Raw genomic sequence first — 16009 nt, forward strand, 5'->3', positions numbered from 1 at the left:
TGCTAGACACTGGTTCAATGGCTTGTACGATGAGTGAAGAAGCAGAGGAGGAGATCCACAAGGCAGGGTTGCTGGCAGAGGGTGCCCAGTCCACCAAAGACATTTTTCTGGTGGGTTGTGGTGGTGTGCATGTGCGACCCAAGTGCATTCACCAGTTAAAGTTGAAAATCTACGGACAAGAAGCAATCGTGCCCACACTAGTCGTGCCAGGCCAGCGTGACCAAATGATAGTAGGCACCAATTTGCTGAAACACTTGCTACGCCAATTCAAGCAAGATCCCAGCTATTGGCGCGTGATGAGTAAAGCTGACTCTACTGGTGAACCAGGCATCGAGCAGTTCTTGAGCATGCTCTCGGGCATAACAAGATGGAAAGGTGACATTATCCCAGACATCATTGGAACTGTGAAGCTTACTAATGCCGTGACACTGGTACCGAAACAGGAGCACATAGTGTGGGGAAAGCTTCCTGGAAAGGCTCCTATCTCAGAGGGAAGTACCATACTGGTGGAACCAGCCAAATCACACTCCAACCGGAAGAGCGTCATGGTAGGGAGAACTGTGGCGTCAATGAGCGGAGACAGGTGGGTTCCTGTGAAGGTTGTGAACCCAAGTGACAAGCCTGTGACACTGAGGAGGAACATGAAGTTAGCTGATGTTTCACCATGTGTGGCACTTGAAGACTTTGACCTTGGAGTGGACTATGTCGCCAGCACGGAGCTAAAAGCACGAGGCCAAAGCGTAAGAGTAGACACTGACCATGTCCCTGACACCTCTGTAAGTCTCGCCCTTCAGGATAAGCTTGCTGATCTTGGATTGGACGACATAGACATCCACTCATGTGAAGTGTCCCCTTATTGGAAGAGTCAACTTGTGGAACTCATACAGAGGCATGATGAGGTGTTCTCCAAGGACAAGCTGGACTGTGGCCTAGCCAAAGACTTCGTCCACAGGATCCATCTGACTGATGAGCGCCCCTTCCGACTAGCATACCGCCGTGTCCCACCAAGCCAATACCAGAAACTAAGAGAGGTCCTTTCTGAGATGGAGGAGAAGAACATCATACGCAAGTCGTCAAGTGAGTGGGCCTCGCCATTAGTACTGGTTTGGAAAAAGAGTGGGGAACTACGCATTTGTGTGGACTACCGGTGGCTTAATGCACGCACCGTGAAGGATGCCCATCCAGTACCTCACCAAGCTGACTGTTTGGCTGCGCTAGGGGGAAATGCCATATTTAGCGCCATGGACTTGACATCGGGGTTCTACAATGTCCCCATGCACGAACAGGACAAGAAGTTTACTGCCTTCACTACACCAGTAGGCCTCCATGAGTTCAACCGACTACCCCAAGGCCTGTGCAACAGCCCGGCAAGTTTCATGCGCCTCATGATGAGTGTCTTCGGAGACCAAAACTTTTTGACCCTGCTGTGCTACCTCGACGATGTTTTGGTCTTTGCCCCAAATGAAGAGGAAGCCCTCAAAAGACTCGAAATGGTCTTTAAGCGGTTGAAAGGACATGGGCTTAAGTTGGCTCCGAAGAAGTGTAATTTCCTCCGGCGAAGTGTCAAGTTCTTGGGCCACATCATTGATGAGAATGGGGTTTCCACTGATTCTGAAAAGATACAAGTCATTACAGACATAAGTGAAGCGGACTTGATGATGGAGGATGGAGTCACACCTTCAGCAAAAAAGATTAAGTCTTTTCTCGGTATGGTAATGTATTACCAGAGATTCATACAAAACTGTTCCAGTATGGCGAAGCCCCTGTTCTCTCTGACCGCTGCTGCGACTGGAAAGGCCAACGCAAAACGGGCTTCTCACTTTAAAAGGCTCAGCCCAGGGGATTGGGCTCAAGAACAGAGCGACGCATTCAACCAACTAAAGGCTGCTCTGTTGAACTCAGTTGTGTTGGCCCATCCGGACTTTGGTCGCCCTTTCATCCTCTCAACCGACGCTTCATTGGATGGATTGGGCGCTGTCCTCTCTCAAGTCCCTGAAGGAGGGAGCAAAGCACGTCCCATAGCCTTCGCAAGCAAAGCCCTGAGTCGCTCACAAACCAAGTATCCAGCCCATCGTTTGGAGTTCCTCGCTCTCAAGTGGTCAGTGTGCGACAAATTCAGCCATTGGCTGAAGGGACACTCCTTCACTGTTTGGACTGATAATAACCCGCTAACCTACATCCTCACAAAGCCAAAGTTGGACGCTTGTGAACAGCGGTGGGTGTCGAAGTTGGCTCCATACGACTTCAGTATCCAATATATCCCAGGCAGTAAGAACATCGTTGCAGATGCCTTGAGCAGGCAACCCTTCATCAAGCCACGGGTCAGCAAGAGACTTATAGCAGAACCATATGAGGCTCTGCTCGAGGAAGCGCAACATATTCGGGATGACAGGATACAGGATGTGTTTCGGCTGAGTACCAACAGCCAAGAGGTAAAACTGGGCGGATCTGAAATGGCATGCAGTTCAATGAGCATTGAAGAAGTGACGGCAGTCCTGGATGGTCAGATTGAGTGGGGTGAGGGACCCAAAGGGAGAGTGATCTCTTGGCTGGTAAATGATGTACAAAAGATTGTTCCACCAGGAGAAAGTGCCTTACCCGTCTTCTCCCTTAAAGAGCTTCAAGACAAGCAACAGGAAGACACTATACTGGCAAGAGTCATTCACTATGCGGCACGTGGCAGGAGGCCATCGAGGAGAGAAAGAGTTAAAGAGCCTCTCAAAGTCCAGAAGACTCTAAAGCAGTGGGAGAAGCTCAAGATGTTGGATGGCATCCTATATAGAGTGAGCAAAGATTCACTAACTGGGAGAAGGCGGTACCAGTATGTTGTGGCTGCATCACTGGCCAAGCAGGCTCTGCAGGGTGTCCATGACGAGGCTGGGCATCAGGGACAGCATAGGACTCTATACCTGGCGAGGCAGAGGTTCTTTTGGATTGACATGGAACGAGACGTCCGTGAATATGTCAAGTCGTGCAAGCGCTGTGTGGTGAGCAAGACACCCGAACCCGAAGGGAGAGCGCCTCTCGAGAGCATCAAAACAACAAGCCCTCTCGAGATGGTCTGCATTGACTTTTGGTCAGCTGAAATCCCAAATGGAAATACTGTGGATGTCCTGGTCGTCACTGACCATTTCACAAAAATGGCTCACGCCTTCCCATGTCATGATCAGTCAGCAAAGCAGGTTGCTCGTCAACTCTGGGATCGATACTTCTGTGTCTACGGCTTTCCAGAGAGAATTCACTCCGACCAAGGAGCCAACTTTGAGAGCCAGCTGATCCGAGAGTTGCTGCTGATCTCTGGGGTAAAGAAGTCGAGGACAACAGCTTATCATCCCATGGGAAACGGTGTGGTCGAACGCTTTAACCGGACATTGGGAAGCATGATCAGAGCTCTCCCTCCAAGAGCCAAACAAAAATGGCCCCAAATGTTGCAGACATTGACTTTCGCCTACAACTGCACCGCCCATGAGTCGACGGGCTATGCCCCGTTTTATCTAATGTACGGGAGAATTCCCAGACTCCCAGTTGACGTAATGTTCCACAATGTGGAGAGGGACTGTGACATTGCTGACTATGATAAATATGTCCTCAAACTGAGGGAGGAGCTAAAAGAAGCATTATCATCTGCCCAGGCCAATGCTGTCACCAGTCAGCGTCATCAAACTGAACTGTACAACCAAAGGACCAAAGGTCATGACATCGCTGAGGGAGACCAAGTACTCTTGTCAAACAAATGTGAAAGGGCACGCAAGAAGTTGTCGGACAAATGGGAGTCTGTACCGTATGTGGTTGTCTCAAGAGACCCAAGGTGTCATACCTACCGGATAAGGAACACTTGCAGTGGTCATGAAAGGGTTGTCCATCGCAACCGCCTCCTGTGTGTCAACTTTCTTCCACTTAATTTGGAGAATGAAGAGTATGTTGAATCATCATTCACTGAATCATCTGAGTCAAGTCATGTTGAGACACAAAGTCGGGTTTCGGATGTGGTGACGGGAAATGTCACAGAAGACCGAACAGCCAGTTGGATTCTGGACAGTGCTTCTGCCAATTCGCCATCAGAATGTCTGGCTGCTGATGAGGAGCTTGAAGACCCTGATCTGGATGAAAGTGCCAGCCAGAGGCCAAGGAGTGTGTCAAATGTGGTTGATAGGACAGGCCATAGCGACGACCCCCCAAGCACAGCAATCAGTGTTGTCTCCCATATAAGAACGAGGGTGGGTAGGCTGGTGAAACCTGTAGATAGGCTAATTCAGAACATGACCCAGAAGAAAATATCTGTTTGAGTTACAAACCTCTGTAAACCATCAAGTACCATAAGATAGTTGTTTAATCCAATGTTTGGGTTGAACATGTATTACAGTAGCAGTGATAAATATTAGGTACTCCTTGTCTTGTCAAAGGTATATTTTTTTATTACCTTTGTAGGGTAATGTGTAAGGTGGTGTAAAAGGCACCTCTTTTTGCAAGTGTACCCAGGAGGGTTGCGCAGCCCTCCTTGGTCATTTTCTCAGTAATGTGAGTAACTAATAAGTTGCATAACGTGAATGTATTGGAGTACTCTGCTAAGTCTTGAAGTATTTTGGTGAAGTTCAGAGGGGAGTATGTAGCCGAGCTAAATTTTATTTTATTTTATTTTAATTTTGTTCAATTATTCACATCATTTTTTGTTGTGAACTTCCCCAAAAGTGTTTCTCATTGTAAATAGGTTCCACTCTATTATTTTCCATTACATACCTTTTTGTTTCCCTGGGGGGTGATTTGGCGTCGCACCTTTGTGACCAGCTTCAGTGAGCACTGACGCTCGGAGCTGGTAAGTCATGTTTATGTCTCTCTCCTTTTGTTTTTTTAATAAACTTTTTGGTTGTCGTTTTTAAAAGTGTTTTGTGGGAATGCACACTGTTTTGTGACTTGTTGGTGTGCATGTGTGTTGAATTCCCGAATGGCTGTTGAATTGTTGAAAAAAAAACGAACTTTTGTATGCTAAAGGATGTGTGGATTAGCTTGGTTAGCTTACTGCTAGCTGCAGTTGTTGTGGGGTCTCCTGTCTCATGAGTTTGTGCACGGGTCAGGGGCTCTGCTGTGTGTCTGTGTGGACATCTTGTGTGCCGCTCTAGCATTTATATGAGTGTGTATTTTTTTCTTTATTCTTTAGTGGAGAGAGATTCTGTTTGCCGTGGACTGTGTGTGACGCCCTGTTTTTGTTTTTTTCCAAAAAAAGGTATGTCTGTTATGAGTTTTTTTGCCTTAGTTTATTGTATAAAAAATATAAAAAGAATTGATGTGGGTGGGAAAGATGAGGTGTATTGCTGCACATTTAAGGATCCTTTTTCTTAATATATATTGTTATTTGCTGAAGTATATATTTTATATACTGTGTTTTATTTAATTAATTTATTTGAGACTATTATGCTTTTTTTTACCTTTATTATTATTATTTCCATTTCCACATTTAAACATGTATAATTGAATTGAGTGAGCACTGACGCTCGGAGCTGTGGAGAGAGATTCCGTTTGCCGTGGACTGTGTGTGACGCCCTGTTTTTGTTTTTTCCAAAAAAAGGTGAATAAATCCCCGTGATTCAACTCCGGTGTGTGTGCCTCACTAAGAAAATACACAACGCAGAACGCTGACTGTTACATATACATAAATATGTGGACTAAATAGAGTAAAAAGAGTTTAAACGTAACATTTGACACGCTAGTAAAGATTGATACCAACTATTGCCGATACTGGTGCCACTTTTTACTTTCATTTTTTGAAATTATTTTGTGATTTTCACCTGTAATTTGTTCATCATAATTATAATCAAAATCAAACATTGGATTTTATATGTACAGTATATGTTGTTTTTTTACAAATATATTTAGGAACAATTTAATCTAATAATATATTTAAGCCAATTAGGAAATAACAACAAAATCAAAGAAACAGGGACATTTATTGAGTGTTTTATTAGAATTTTATTAGCATTTTATTAGAATTTTATTAGCTTTTTATTTGTATTTTATTAGCATTTTATTAGGCTTTTATTAGCATTTTATTAGCTTTTTATTTGTATTTTATTAGTATTTTATTAGACTTTTATTAGCATTTTTACAATTATTTCCATGGCAATTTTCAGTCTAAAGCCCTATAGCAATATTTGTCTAGCTAGTTATACATAAATATGTGGACTAAAGAGAGTAAAAACTGTTTAAACGTAACATTTGACACGTTAGTAAAGATTGATACCAACTATTGCCGATGCTGGTGCCACTTTTTACTTTCATTTTTTGAAATTATTTTGTGATTTTCACCTGTAATTTGTTCATCATAATTATAATCACAATCAAACATTGGATTTTATATGTACAGTATATGTTTTTTGTAACAAATATATTTAGGAACAATTTAATCTAATAATTTATTTAAGCCAATTAGGAAATAACAACAAAATCAAAGAAACAGTGACATTTATTGAGTGTTTTATTAGCATTTTATTTTTATTTTATTACGCTTTTATTATCATTTTTACAAGTATTTCCATAGCAATTTTCAGTCTAAAGCCCTATAGCAATATTTGTCTAGCTAGTTATACATAAATATGTGGACTAAATAGAGTAAAAACTGTTTAAACGTAACATTTGACACGCTAGTAAAGATTGATACCAACTATTGCCGATACTGGTGCCACTTTTTACTTTAATTTTTTGAAATTATTTTGTGATTTTCACCTGTAATTTGTTCATCATAATTATAATCACAATCAAACATTGGATTTTATATGTACAGTATATGTTTTTTTTAACAAATATATTTAGGAACAATTTAATCTAATAATTTATTTAAGCCAATTAGGAAATAACAACAAAATCAAAGAAACAGGGACATTTATTGAGTGTTTTATTAGAATTTTATTAGCATTTTATTAGAATTTTATTAGCTTTTTATTTGTATTTTATTAGCATTTTATTAGGCTTTTATTAGCTTTTTATTTGTATTTTATTAGTATTTTATTAGACTTTTATTAGCATTTTTACAAGTATTTCCATGGCAATTTTCAGTCTAAAGCTCTATAGCAATATTTGTCTAGCTAGTTATACATAAATATGTGGACTAAAGAGAGTAAAAACTGTTTAAACGTAACATTTGACACGCTAGTAAAGATTGATACCAACTATTACCGATACTGGTGCCACTTTTTACTTTCATTTTTTGAAATGATTTTTGTGATTTTCACCTGTAATTTGTTCATCATAATTATAATCACAATCAAACATTGGATTTTATATGTACAGTATATGTTTTTTTTAACAAATATATTTAGGAACAATTTAATCTAATAATTTATTCAAGCCAATTAGGAAATAACAACAAAATCAAAGAAACAGGGACATTTATTGAGTGTTTTATTAGAATTTTATTAGCATTTTATTAGAATTTTTTTAGCTTTTTATTTGTATTTTATTAGCATTTTATTAGGCTTTTATTAGAATTTTATTAGCTTTTTATTTGTATTTTATTAGCATTTTATTAGGCTTTTATTAGCATTTTATTAGCTTTTTATTTGTATTTTATTAGTATTTTATTAGACTTTTATTAGCATTTTTACAAGTATTTCCATGGCAATTTTCAGTCTAAAGCCCTATAGCAATATTTGTCTAGCTAGTTATACATAAATATGTGGACTAAAGAGAGTAAAAACTGTTTAAACGTAACATTTGACACGTTAGTAAAGATTGATACCAACTATTGCCGATACTAGTGCCACTTTTTACTTTAATTTTTTGAAATTATTTTGTGATTTTCACCTGTAATTTGTTCATCATAATTATAATCACAATCAAACATTGGATTTTATATGTACAGTATATGGTTTTTTTAACAAATATATTTAGGAACAATTTAATCTAATAATTTATTTAAGCCAATTAGGAAATAACAACAAAATCAAAGAAACAATGACATTTATTGAGTGTCTTATTAGCATTTTATTAGCTTTTTATTTGTATTTTGTTAGACTTTTATTAGCATTATTTCCGTGGCAATTTTCAGTCTAAAGCCCTATAGCAATATTTTACTAGCTAGTTGTACATAAATATGTGGACTAAATAGAGTAAAAAGAGTTTGCAGGAGACGAGGAGGCTGATGTTGTCTGAGCCTGAGACGAGGAGGACGACTGAGGAGCTGGCCAAGGTGCAGACGCATGCGCTGCAGACGCGGGGACCAGTCTGGGTGCTGGTGTGGACACGGGGGCCAGTCCGGGTGCAGGTACTGGCACGGGAACCAGTCCGGGTGCAGGTACTGGTCTGGTTTGATTGATTGATTGATTGAAACTTTTATTAGTAGGTTGCACAGTACAGTACATATTCCGTACAATTGACCACTAAATGGTAACACCCCAATAAGTTGTTCAAGTTGTTTAAGTCGGGGTCCACTTAATCAATTGGTACAAATATATACTATCATCATAATACAGTCATCACACAAGTTCATCATCAGAGTATATACATTGAATTATTTAGGTGGGCGGGGTTTGGTGGTAGCGGGGGGTGTATATTGTAGCGTCCCGGAAGAGTTAGTGCTGCAAGGGATTCTGGGTATTTGTTGTGTTGTGTTTATGTTGTGTTACGGTGCGGATGTTCTCCCGAAATGTGTTTGTAATTCTTGTTTGGTGTGGGTTCACATATTTGTAACAGTGTTAAAGTTGTTTATATATCCACCCTCACTTTGACCTGTATGGCTGTTGATAAAGTATGCCTTGCATTCGCTTGTGTGTGTTTAAAAGCCGCATATATTATGTGACAGGGCCGGCACGCTGTTTGTATGGAGGAAAAGCGGGTGTGCCGACAGGTTGTAGAGGACGCTAGAGGCAGTGCCTTTAAGGCACACCCTCAATGCTGTTGTCCGGGTGGAAATGGGGAGAAATTCGGGAGAATGGGTGCACCCGGGAGATTTTCTGGAGGGGCACTGAAATTTGGGAGTCTCCCGGGAAAATCGGGAGGGTTGGCAAGTATGGTGCCGGCAGACCCAGCTGCCGGAGAAAAGCGGGTTGGAGCCTGCGTTGTGATTTTTTAGTGGCCAAAAATACGCTTTTGGAAACAAGTTAGCTTAGCAAACACATGAAACCATTTCCTGGGATACTGGGTCACGTGACAACCACTTCCTGGGATACTGGTCACGTGACAACCACTTCCTGGGATACTGGGTCACCTGACAACCACTTCCTGGGATACTGGGTCACCTGACAACCACTTCCTGGGATACTGGGTCACCTGACAACCACTTCCTGGGATACTGGGTCACGTGACAACCACTTCCTGGGATACTGGGTCACGTGACAACCACTTCCTGGGATACTGGGTCACGTGACAACCACTTCCTGGGATACTGGGTCACCTGACAACCACTTCCACATGTTTCATCACTGCAGCTGCCATGGTGTTGTGTGCATGACACACACACACACACGCACGCACGCACGCACGCACACACACACACACACACGCACACACAAACGGTTGCTTATTTTGACAAGAGAGTGAGACCGGTGCATTTTGTCCAAGTGAAAGAGTGGTGGAAAAGAATGTCCCTTCAGAAAGCAAACAGCGTTAGTAAAGTCAACACTGCTGACACTTGATGACTTCAACACATTTGATGACTTCAGCACATTTGATGACTTCAGCACATTTCATGACTTCAGCACATTTCTGTGGTCAAACAGGTGAAGAAGACCTCAGACACACAAAGCAGACTCAAGTATCAGCACTAAAACTTTGGCCCCCATAAATAAATGGAGATGTAGTCCAGCACGGCAGCTCAGTCCCAGACCAAAATAAACAGCAACTAGTTGTCTGCTCTCACAATACTGTAACAATAATAGTCATAACAATAATAGTCATAATAATACTCATCCATCAATTCAATACACATTTATTGACAAAGCACCTAAGAATGTTACACAGAAATAAAAGAATGACGTTGTCATGTTATGCATCATCAATAGTTAGCATATTGCACATCATTAAAAGTTATCAAGCTTTACATCATCAATAGTTAGCATATAACACATCATCAACAGTTATGAAGTTATACATCATAAATAGTTAGTATATTACGCATCATTAAAAGTTATCGAGTTATACATAATAAATAGTTAGAATATTACACATCATTAAAAGACATCAAGTTATACATAATAAATAGTTAGCATATTACACATTAAAAGTTATTAAGTTATACATCATAAATAGTTAGCCTATTACACATCATTAAAAGTTTTAAAGTTATACATAATAAATAGTTAGCATATTACACATCATTAAAAGTTATGAAGTTATACATCATAAATAGTTAGCATATTACACATCATTAAACGTTATGAAGTTATACATCATAAATAGTTTGCATATTACACATTAAAAGTTATGAAGTTATACATAATAAATAGTTAGCATATTACACATCATTAAAAGTTATCAAGTTATACATAATAGATAGTTAGCATATTACACATTATCAAAAGGTATCAAGTTATACATAATAAATAGTTAGTATATTACACAGAATGAAAAGTTATCACGTTATACATAATACATAGTTAACATATGCTATAAAGTTATACATCATAAATAGTTAGCATATTACACATCATTAAAAGTTATGAAGTTATACATCATAAATAGTTAGCATATTACACATCATTAAAAGTTATGAAGTTATACATCATAAATAGTTAGCATATTACACATTATTAAAAGTTATGAAGTTATACATCATAAATAGTTAGCATATTACACATCATTAAAAGTTATGAAGTTATACATCATAAATAGTTAGCATATTACACATTATTAAAAGTTATGAAGTTATACATCATAAATAGTTAGCATATAACACATTATTAAAAGTTATGAAGTTATACATCATAAATAGTTAGCATATTACACATCATTAAAAGTTATGAAGTTATACATAATAAATAGTTAGCATATTACACATTATTAAAAGTTATGAAGTTATACATCATAAATAGTTAGCATATAACACATTATTAAAAGTTATGAAGTTATACATCATAAACAGTTAGCATATTACACATCATTAAAAGTTATGAAGTTATACATCATAAATAGTTAGCATATTACACATCATTAAAAGTTATGACGTTAGACATAATACATAGTTAGCATATTACACATCATAATAATAATAATAATATATTTTATTTGTAAAAAGCACTTTACATTGAGTAAACAACCTCAAAGTGCTACAGTGTATTAAAAAAATAAAAAGATAATAATTTTTTTTTTTTTAATTCAAAAATAAAGGTTGGCAAGTTCAAGGTTAGCATGGTTGTGCACATTTGTATCTTTTAACTTTTTCTTTATTCATTTCTTTAATGCTTTTATTAATTTGTCTATTGTTATTTGAAATGATTTGAATTGAACGACTGGTTATTATTATTTCTGTAAACTAGCTTGTTAATCAGGGCTAACGAGGCCTTCCCATTCCTGGAGGGATGACTGGTTATTGTTATTTCTGGAAACTAGCTTGTTAATCAGGGCTGAGAGTCTTCTAACGAGGCCTTCCCATTCCTGGAGGGATGACTGGTTATTGTTATTTCTGGAAACTAGCTTGTTAATCAGGGCTAACGAGGCCTTCCCATTCCTGGGGGGGATGACTGGTTATTGTTATTTCTGGAAACTAGCTTGTTAATCAGGGCTGAGAGTCTTCTAACGAGGCCTTCCCATTCCTGGAGGGATGACTGGTTATTGTTATTTCTGGAAACTAGCTTGTTAATCAGGGCTGGGAGTCTTCTAACGAGGCCTGGGGGGATGATTCGGATCACAATCGATTCTTGTCCAAAGCGATTCTCACAATGAATTATTTGTTAGAATAACTACCATGAAACCTTTTGTTTATTTGTTATAATAACTCTCAGCCTACAGGGAAGACAAAACTATTTGTGGCTGCGTGAAGACGACCTCAAACATTTTTGTCATAGATTCTCGGGGAAAAAATGTCGATCCATATTTAAAAATGATGATTGGAATCCGAATCAGGATGAATAAAAATCGGATGTGAATGGATGGTTCTTGTTAATAACTGGGACACGTACAGTTGTACTGTAGTGTATACACTCTGAGGTTGCCATGGTAACACTTTGAGCAGGTGTCACCTTGGTGGAATATGCAAACAATGTTAGATGGTGCGAGTGTACAGACCAGGGGCCGTACTTATCAAGCTTCTTAGAATGACTCCTAAGAAGTCTGCTAAGAGTTGACTTAAGAGTAAATAAATTCTTGGCTGAAAGCTGCACTTCAAAGTTAGTTATCAAGCGTCTTACTCACACTTTCAGCGAAGTGTAGGACTGAATCTTAAGTGTCACACTCAGAGCTGAATTACGACATTACTATGTGCCGTAAACGCAATTTTAGGTGACGTAATTTCTGTGTCCATAGAAATGACCAATCACGGAAGGGAATCCCTTGTCTAAGAATAAAGAAATATCTTGGAAATATTGAAGTGGACAATGGGAGTGTATATTTTGACAATAAACTACAAAATAATACAAAACAAACTAGTCCCCGCCGGCACTCACGCTACCGCTCCCTCTCTTTTCTCGCCCACACACTCACTGACGTCACTCACCTCACGGCCACACACATACGCTACTCTCATAACATTTTCTTTCCAATTCATTAATTAGGCAACTAATTTGAAACTGGTGTGGGTGGCTCTATAAATACTAGCCCACTGCAGCCACATGCAGAAATCAACAAGGAATCGAAAAGTATTAAATCTGTGACAAAAATAATATCCGCTCTGTCTAAACGATACCGTTTGATCAGCTGCTCGTCATCAAAAAAAACAACAACATTGTTCCGTTCCCTGAATGTTGGCGCACGTCTCTCTCGCCTCAGTGCCATCCCCTGCTGGCAACTCCTAACCACTTAAGACACCTCTGAAGGTCTCTTAAATATGGTGGAGAGTAGGAGTGATTCTTAGACTTAAGAACATTGATAAAAAGCTTTTATTCTTAAGTTTGAGAGTAGGACTAAGTTTCGCAAATTCTCAGGACTTAAGTGTAAAATGGCACTCTAAGAAGCTTGATAAGTACGGCCCCAGATCAGTGGTGGTCTATCAAGGAGGGGAAGCTCCATTTGGGCCTCCATCCATCCATTTTCCCAAGCTTGTCCCTTTCGGGGTGGCGGGGGGTGCTGGAGCCTATCTCAGCTGCATTCGGGTGGAAGGCGGGGTACACCCTGGACAAGTCGCCACCTCATCACAGGGCCAACACAACATTCACACTCACATTCACACACAAGGTACCATTTAGTGTTGCCAATCAACCTATCAGGTGCATGTCTTTGGATGTGGGAGGGGCCTATCCCCAGGTGCATGTCTTTGGAGGTGGGAGGGGCCTATCCCCAGGTGCATGTCTTTGGAGGTGGGAGGGGCCTATCCCCAGGTGCATGTCTTTGGATTGAGCCGCTTTAAACAGGAGAAGCTCCTCTCTACACCTGCAGATGGAGCTCCAATCATTGCCAATAGTTTGTACACCTGTGTGCATTATAAAAGTATGTTTGTTGTTGAGTAAAAAAATTAACTTGTCCGCCATTATGTGCGGCTTGCTACCTAGCTCGCTGGCTAGCCGGGACTGGCGCGAGGCGAGTGCGAAGTGTGAGTGCTTTGAGACGGCGGAGGGGCTCAGCAGCACCCGCTGCTCGGTAAGGACAGAAACTGCAGAGTGAAAGAAGTCAGTCTCCAAACACACAAAAAAACCACCAGAAATAGAAGCTGTATTTGTCGCTAGTCGTTTTGAACAAAGAAAATGTGGCTAAAAGGATCAGGAAAGTCCTTGCTTCAACTCAGAACAACAGAATGAATATATTGAAAAATGTTCCCACAGACGTTCACACTGCAAGAAGTCAGTGTTCAAAAACAAGAAAAAAATAAAAAATGAGGGCTATTTTACTTGAACTAAGCAAAATGATCTGCCAATAGAACAAGAAAATGTGGCTTGTCAAGACTTTCCAAAACAAGTCAAATGAGCTAACCTCAATGGACCCCAAAATAGCTTAAAATAAGTATATTGTCACTAATAACAAGTGCACTTTTCTTGATAGAAAAAAAAAATTAGACTTTTTTTGCTCAATATGTTGAAAAATATTCTTAAATGAAGTAAATGCAAGCATGTTTTACTCAATATAGCTCATCAAATCTCAGCAACAAGCTGTAATATCTTACTGACATCATTTAGGAGCAAAACACTTCAAACAAGTAAAACACTCTAACATCAAATCTGCTTAGTGAGAAGAATGATCTTATCAGACAGAAAATAAGCAAATATCACCCTTATTTGACATATTTAAAGGCCTACTGAAAGCCACTACTAGCGACCACGCAGTCTGATAGTTTATATATCAATGATGAAATCTTAACATTGCAACACATGCCAATACGGCCGGGTTAACTTATAAAGTGCACTTTTAAAACTTCCCGGGAAATATCCGGCTGAAACGTCGCGGTATGAGGACGTATGCGCATGACGAAGTCCGAGTAACGGAAGTTATGGTACCCCGTAGAATCCTATACAAAAAGCTCTGTTTTCATTTCATAATTCCACAGTATTCTGGACATCTTTTGCAATTTGTTTAATGAACAATGAAGGCTGCAAAGAAGACAGTTGTAGGTGGGATCGGTGTATTAGCAGCGGACTACAGCAACACAACCAGGAGGACTTTGTTGGAGCGCTAGCCGCGCTAGCCGCGCTAGCCGCCGACCTCACCTTGACTTCCTACGTCTCCGGGCCGCCAAACGCATCGGGTGAAGTCCTTCGTCCTTCTGCCGATCGCTGGAACGCAGGTGAGCACGGGTGTTGATGAGTAGATGAGGGCTGGCTGGTGTAGGTGGAGAGCTAATGTTTTTAGCATAGCTCTGTGAGGTCCCGTTGCTAAGTTGCTAAGTTAGCTTCAATGGCGTCGTTAGCACAGCATTGTTAACCTTCGCCAGCCTGGAAAGCATTAACCGTGTATTTACATGTCCACGGTTTAATAGTATTGTTGATTTTCTATCCAGTCAGGGGTTTATTTTGTTGTTTCTATATGCAGTTAAAGCACGATGCTATCACGTTAGCTCGTAGCTAAAGCATTTCGCCGATGTATTGTCGTGGAGATAAAAGGCACTGAATGTCCATTTGGCGTTCTGGACTCTCATTTTCAAGAGGATATAGTATCCCAGGTGGTTTCAAATACAAATCCGTGATCTACAATAGAAAAAGGAGAGAGTGTGGAATCCAATGAGCCAGCTTGTACCTAAGTTACGCTCAGAGCGAAAAAAGATACGTCCTGCACTGCCTCTCTAGTCCTTCACTGTAACGTTCCTCATCCATGAATCTTTCCTCCTCGCTCAAATTAATGGGGTAATCGTCACTTTCTCGGTCCGAATCTCTCTCGCTCCTTTGTAAACAACGGGGAATTGTGAGGAATACTAGCTCCTGTGACGTCACGCTACTTCCGCTACAGGCAAGGCTTTTTTTTATCAGCGAGCAAAAGTTGCTAACTTTATCGTCGATTTTCTCTACTAAATCCTTTCAGCAAAAATATGGCAATATCGCGAAATGATCAAGTATGACACATAGAATGGATCTGCTATTCCCGCTTAAATAAATAAAAAATCATTTCAGTAGGACTTTAATCTTACTTAGATTTCAGTTGTTGCAGTGTGCTACACAAGATCGCTGATTCGCTCATTTCGCTGTCAATCAAAAAGGGAGTCAGCCTTCGACACATCATCCAATGTTCATGCAGAAGTTGAGCCCACTGCTCCATAGACCCCCAGAGACGCTAAGGGTGCAAAGACTTCTCCAATGACTGCTGTAGTTTGGCTGCAGAGTGTGAACGCCACTCTTGCAAGCAGCTGCGGGGACGAGAGAGAGGAAAGTGAGCATTGATAAGAAGCTGATTGTCAACAGAGGAGCGCAGATTTAGTCAATAACATGTTAATCACTTCTTTTTGGAC

The sequence above is a fragment of the Entelurus aequoreus genome, linkage group LG28 (genome assembly GCF_033978785.1).
Source record: "Entelurus aequoreus isolate RoL-2023_Sb linkage group LG28, RoL_Eaeq_v1.1, whole genome shotgun sequence".
NCBI lineage: Eukaryota > Metazoa > Chordata > Actinopteri > Syngnathiformes > Syngnathidae > Entelurus > Entelurus aequoreus.